Source organism: Herpailurus yagouaroundi, unplaced genomic scaffold (genome assembly GCF_014898765.1).
Source record: "Herpailurus yagouaroundi ecotype Mexico unplaced genomic scaffold, PumYag 180, whole genome shotgun sequence".
In the NCBI taxonomy this organism is placed as follows: Eukaryota; Metazoa; Chordata; class Mammalia; order Carnivora; family Felidae; genus Herpailurus; species Herpailurus yagouaroundi.
This window is the reverse complement of record NW_024412411.1, coordinates 6,271,543-6,277,542: the sequence shown is the minus strand read 5'-3', so window position 1 is coordinate 6,277,542 and position 6,000 is coordinate 6,271,543.

Here is a 6,000-nt window from a genome sequence, read left to right as displayed (position 1 = left end):
CTCCTGTCCCACTCATGGCCAAGGGTCCAGGGCCTGGCATGGAGCAGCCGGCCATCCAGGTGAGCAGAATGACATAATTTTGTTAACTCATTTTCTTCAAGCCCCCTAAAAATGCATCTCCCCCCCCCCCAGCAGAAATGCCTTTGGGGGAAGTTTAGGAATGAATTAAAATGAGGAGAAAAGTTAAATGGGGGCAGGTTTATTGGAGTAAAATGAACAGACTCTAGGGCAGGCAACTATGAGCTCTCTAGGAAGGTTCTGGCGTGGCCAGCGAGGAGCCTAGTGAGATGTATCTAGTGGATGTGGGTGGCAGGGTGGCTTCAGAAAGATGTGAACTGTTCAGAGAAAGAAGTAAAAGAGCCTAGGGGTGCCTGGGTGGCTCTGTCGCTTAAGCGTCCGACTTCGACTCAGGTCATGATCTCTCGGTCTGTGAGTTCGAGCCCCGGGTCGGGCTCTGTGCTGACAGCTCGGAGCCTGGAGCCTGCTTCGGATTCTGTGTCTCCCTCTCTCTCTGCCCCTCCCCCACTCATGTTCCGTCTTTCTCTCTCAAAAATAAAGATTAAAAAAAAAAAAAATTAAAACAGCCTTAACTCCTTTCCAGCCCTCTTCTTTACAACGAAAGGTGGGTGTTTTAATCCAGTACAAGAAGTCCCAGTCTGGTACTTGCTGGGCCACACCCTAGCCTGAAAAAACGGGTGGGATAAGGCAGAGGAAACTGTCCCCACCTCCAAGACAAACAGGTTGTGTGAGCACAGCCTGGTACCTGACAACCAGGAAGGGGAGGAAAGCTGGATGGCCCCTTGTTCCAGGTTGAGCTGGTCGTGCGAGCGGGATCCAGAAGAGAGGTTGACTCCTCAAGGTCGACCACGAGTTTTGAGGTACCCCTGGCAGGCCCAGGCCAGGCACTCTTACAAGGAAGGATCCTATTCAGAAAGCCCATTATAATTAGATTCATACTACACCATGGTGCTTAACCCTTCAGACAAAACTCTACGTTTTACAGCTATAGACTCCAGTGTTGAAAGTTAAGTGACTTGCCTACAGGCAGGCAGACACCTTCTCGGTGGGGGCCCGGGAGCCCACGCCAGGACTTTAGACACCACCAAGGACATGAAGAATGTAACTGCACCCTGTCAGGACTAATGCCAGTGGGCTCCCCTGGGAGCCTGCTGCCTCAGTGCAGGGTTGGGTCAGGACTGCCCCTGCCCTCTACCCCGCATGCCACATGGAGCACGCAGCTAGCCCTGCCAGCAGCCACAGCCGCACCAGGCCGGCCTCTGGCATCCTGAGGAACTAGAACTTGGGCTCTCACCCCCGGATTCCCTTCCAAGTGAGTAGTGATTCTCTTTGGTTGGAGAGGTGCCCCTGTCCTTCCTAATCCCTCTACCTAATCCCTAAACAGTTTGGTTTCTAGGACTCAGTCTGAGATCCTCTTTTTCTCCTTCCGTGATCTCCCTCTCATGCCTTCAAATATCACGTGTGCCTTTGATTCCCAAAGTTGTCTTCAGCTCAGATCACTCAGCTGAGCTCCAGGTCCACAGCATTTTACTGCCTCTCAGTCCCAGACTTACTCGATAACTCACCCAATCCTGCCGCTTCCCATAGAACTCAGTTATATCTGCTCTTCCATGCCTGTGCCCAGTGCCGCTCTTCACCACTACCTCCTATTGGGACCACCGTGTTTTCTATCTGGTATCCCTGTGCTCACACTGGCTTTAAGTCCATTCTCCACCCTTTCAGGTGTTCTCCAAATTCAGGTTCTCAACGCAGCTTTGAAAGCCCCGTGTGACTTAATTCCTGCTCACCTCTCCAGACACTCACCTCCTGCTCCCTGCTGTGATCAGCCTGTCTTTCCTTTCCTAACTCCTCTTACCCTTCAGTCTTAACATAATGTTCCTCCTCAGGGACGTGTTCCTTACCCCAGTTCCCTAGTGCATACTCCCAAAGCTCTCTGTTCCCTCCCTCCGGGACACTCCTGGGCACGAGAGTATAGCTGCCTAGGGCAGGATTTATTCTCCACGTGCTCCTAGCACCTAACATGGACACAGCATTCCAAAGTTTGTGGAGCGGATGATGGCACAGTGCCCTTTGGTTCCCTCAACGCAAGGTTCCAGAAATGAAACCTCTTTCTCTTTTTATGCTTCCTCCACATACATTTGAGAATCAGCCCTATTTTGGGACTAGGCTGCCCTACCAGGTGAGATAGGTCCTGCTCTCTCTAGCACTTAGGTAGACCTATTCTGTGTTCCAGTCCAGGGCTGAAGCACGAGAGAAAGCTGGGAAAAAACAAAGCAAGGGAAACAAACCCACCCCAGTCAGCTCAATAAAAAGTCACTCAAATGGTGAATGCCTGTGTAGAGGTTATGTATGGCAGGGTGGCTTTAGAAAGTTGTGCACTGGGCTACCTCGGTTGCTCCATTGGTTAAGTGATTTTTGATTTCAGCTCAGGTCATGATGGAGGGGTCATGGGATCAAGCCCCGCTTAAGATTCTCTCTTCCTCTCCCTCTGCCCCTCTTCCCCCGCTCTCTCTAAAAAAAAAAAAAAGAAAAAAAAAAAGAAAGGCTTATACTGTTCTGAGGTGGAATAAAAGCAATCTCAACCCCTTTTCAGGCATCCCTTTTACAAAGCAGAGTCCAAATCACTTTGTAAATTCTCTTGTGTACCTGTTCCATCCTTGTTGATTCAGGTAAGGCTGTCCTTCCTGACACACAAGGGAGGAACTAGTTGGAGAATCTACCAGATGGTCAGCAGTGATTCAAACTACCCATTCTAGCCAGTTTGGCTAGGAAAGCTAATATTTGAAAAGTTATTGTTTGTAATACTAAGCGAGATGTGGGAAATTCTAGTTACGTTTTACATCTTGCAGATGGCACTTTAGCCATTGCCAAAGACAGAAGCCATAGGCATATGATGGCTCATGTAGTACGTTTTTTTCTGTTTCTGCCCTGTTCCTCCTTGTTGTGTGAAGCTGGAAGGTTCACGTGTTTACTCTAGAGCTCCTAAAGTTGAGAATGCTGTGCATTTATAGATCATAAATGCTTTATTGAAAAGTTACTAGCTTTTGCTTTGCAAATCACCCAGGCTTGGAGTAGAAAGGTACTTCAATATAGTTCAAAACTAATGATAAAGATCCTTCCCACGAACAGGACTGCTGCTAGCCTATACAGATCATTTCACCTAGAAATCGGAAAAAGGTGTCCCAAGATACAATCCTACCAAGGCACATACCATGACAAGCTGAGCACAGGTTAGATTTCAGCTTCCACTAACCCCCCTCCTTCAAGTGCCTGCCTTGTGCAGTGCACAAACTGTACAACATGGTGGCCCTACCTTTATATAAATGGTGTACAGTAATATAAACCAGGGATAAAACATTACCAGAAGTCTTATTCAAAACAGTATTATTTTTAATACTTTCACCTATAGAGAGGTAATTAATGAAATATAGCCTAGATTATAGCAGATTAGATAAAAATACATAGTTCTACTATCGTCTAGAAAAATGATTGCGGCACAGGCAAATCAAATGGAGAAAGTGAAGGAGCAGATCTGAGATCACCTGAAAATGGTTAGTTCCTTGTATAGACTCAGTACAACCTATGGTTATTAAATAATTGCTAGTAGAACAGACATTTGCACCAAAATGAAACCAGGAACCTTTACATTAGCTTGAACAGTTTATCTGTTGGTCACATTAATGACTCAGAAATATTACAAGTAGGGAAATGCTGGACAGTAAACAATGCCTGATCAGTACATTCAACAGAAATTGGCAATACCTATTAAAATGGACTCACTTGTTAATTGCTATTAAATAATTCAGCTCTAAAAAGAAAAGGCAAAAAGAAACAAGGACTAATTGTGGAAAGGACTTTGAACTTTTTCTTTTAGAAAGAAAAAAAAAAAAAAAGAAGTACCCATGACTATGCACCTAGCATTGTTGGATTTTACAGTATGGAATGGAATTTCCTTCGTAAAGAAAACAAAATCACGTAATTTTTTCCCCAAAGGTTTAGGCACTTTGCAGCAGGCTGTTGACAATCTAGTAAAACTGATATGAAGAAATGGTGTCAGAGTGTCAATATTTAAACACAAATGCTATTACTACATTCAACAAAGAAGTGAGAGAGGTCTTAAGTGCAGAACATATTTTCCTGCTGACAAATACACCAATCATCTGGCAGAGAAGTGTGGAGGGAAGTACTGTACTTCCGTTATGGAGTTCGTTTGCTGAAGGCCTAGAGAAGAGGGCAAAATCCCAGAACCAGATCGTGAATATTCGAGGCATTGCAGGCCACACACCTCTCTGTCGCTTATTCTTTTTCTTTTTCTATGTTTAAATAACACCGTCAAAATGTAAAAATCATTCTTACCTTGCAGGCCATACAACCGCAGACTGGATGGGTCTGTGGGCTATAGTTTGCCAATCCCTGGTCTAGAGCAAAATGGTCTCATAAAACATTTTGTTTTAGGTGCAGATGATCTCAGGATGACTATCTGCAGTGAACCAAATTTATGTGCTTAAAGATTTGTCTAATAAATGTGCTCTGCTGCAACCTTAGTTACTTGGGCCAACTCAATGCAAAAGCGATGTTCTGCAGATCTGGCTTTGCCAGAAGTCTCAAATAAAGCTTCTTCTATGATAATTTTGTGAATATTCAAATTACCAGTGACGAAATCTAGTTCAAGTATCAACGTTGCACTCTAAAGCAGTGAAGCAGGTCTTGTTGAGAAGGGGTGAAAAGGAACCGTGAGCAAAGTGTGACCTGTGGTTGGTGCTAGAATACCAACAGCTGCTGGCTGGGCTAAGTAGAGGGGGGCGATTGTAGGCCACCTGCAGACCGGTGGTTGAATTTTCTGAGTTTCTAGGGTTTTGTAGTAGGAAATATTCTCGTGATCATTTTCTGCCAATCAAAACAAGCAGTCATTTGCTGGATTTAATGATAAATGAAGGCCTTGTGAAATAACATTCACATTTAATGTGAATGAATTCATTAATGTGAAATAATTCAATTCACTATTTAAAGTGAATTAAAAATGGGGTCGGTATTGCAAACGGCCAAGTGGTGCGTCTGCAACGGCAGAAATCCTGTAGCTAATAATACTGCTTCATTTCCTCAGTGATCGGTCTTCTTAGCAGCTCTGATCGCCTGTCAGGGAAAGAATTGTTGCTTGATGGGACTGGCTATCCCTCACAGTTTCCACTTTCCCCTCAAGGGTGTCAAGGGTTTAGTATCTAACGTCAAAGTTTGTGCTCCGAAGCCAGAGTTGTGTCTTCAGTTTGAATTCAAGTGAAGCAGTTGTCTGCTTCTGAGTGTAGGTCAGTTCCAAATAAAATACTAAAACGTTAATTACAAAACATAAGTTTATCTACCTTTGACTTATTTTTACGGAAAGACCAAAGATGTTTTGGACCTGTTAATAAACATGTTCTTTCACCACATTAAGAAACTGTACCAGGGGCGCCTGGGTGGCACAGTCGGTTAAGCCTCCGACTTCAGCCAGGTCACGATCTCGCGGTCCGTGAGTTCGAGCCCCGCGTCAGGCTCTGGGCTGATGGCTCAGAGCCTGGAGCCTGCTTCTGATTCTGTGTCTCCCTCTCTCTCTGCCCCTCCCCCGTTCATGCTCTGTCTCTCTCTGTCCCCAAAATAAATAAACGTTGAAAAAAAAAAAGAAACTGTACCATAGAGTGTCACCTGGGTGGCTCAGTTGGTTGAGCATCCGACTCTTGATTTCGGCTCAGGTCACGATCTCACAGTTCATGGGCTCGAGACCCATGTCAGGCTCTGTGCTGACAGTGCAGAGCCTGCTTGGGATTCTCTCTCTCCCTCTCTCTGCCCCTTTCCTGCTCTCACTCTCAAAGTAAATAAAATAAAAGCTTAAAAAAAATAAATTGTATTATAAAGAAGCAGCTACCTCTGGAAGTTGAAGTGGTACATTCATAAATGTGCTAAATTACAGAATGCTGATATGTGGTAGTTCACAACTGTCAACTTCCT